Here is a 523-nt window from a genome sequence, read left to right as displayed (position 1 = left end):
TATATTGTATTTGTATAAATTGATAAAAAAATTTAATAAATATTATAAATTTTAATATTTGTTCTTCTAACTTCTTTTTTTATATATTTTACAGGATATATATTCAAATTTTTATATAAAATAATCGTGAAAAACTAAAGAATTGATACAATTTTTTAAGAGGAAGGCTAATATTCAAGAAGGAAAACATATAACTTTTATAATATCAACACTTGTAGATAGTTCTTCTACTTTAATAAATCATGAAGAAAGTGAGATACAACCTTCAAAAGTTTAAATAGTTGCATCTGATGAGTTTGACCTTAATTCTTTGGAACGAGACCTTGAAAAACGGCTTTAAATTTGGCAATATCACCCAAATCAGAGAAATGAGGTTAGACAAATTTATCTTCAATGGGGTTCATATCAAAAACACCTTAACAATTATCTTCTATCTAGGCCCCCAAAATTTTGTTTCAAGATCCGCCACTGCTTATTAGCACAATAAAAATTAGTTAAAAAATTCATAAAAAATATTTAATTA

This window comes from Arachis ipaensis, chromosome B02 (assembly GCF_000816755.2).
Source record: "Arachis ipaensis cultivar K30076 chromosome B02, Araip1.1, whole genome shotgun sequence".
Classification (NCBI taxonomy): domain Eukaryota; kingdom Viridiplantae; phylum Streptophyta; class Magnoliopsida; order Fabales; family Fabaceae; genus Arachis; species Arachis ipaensis.
The sequence above is the reverse complement of the archived record's forward strand: the minus strand, read 5'-3'. Positions refer to the sequence as shown.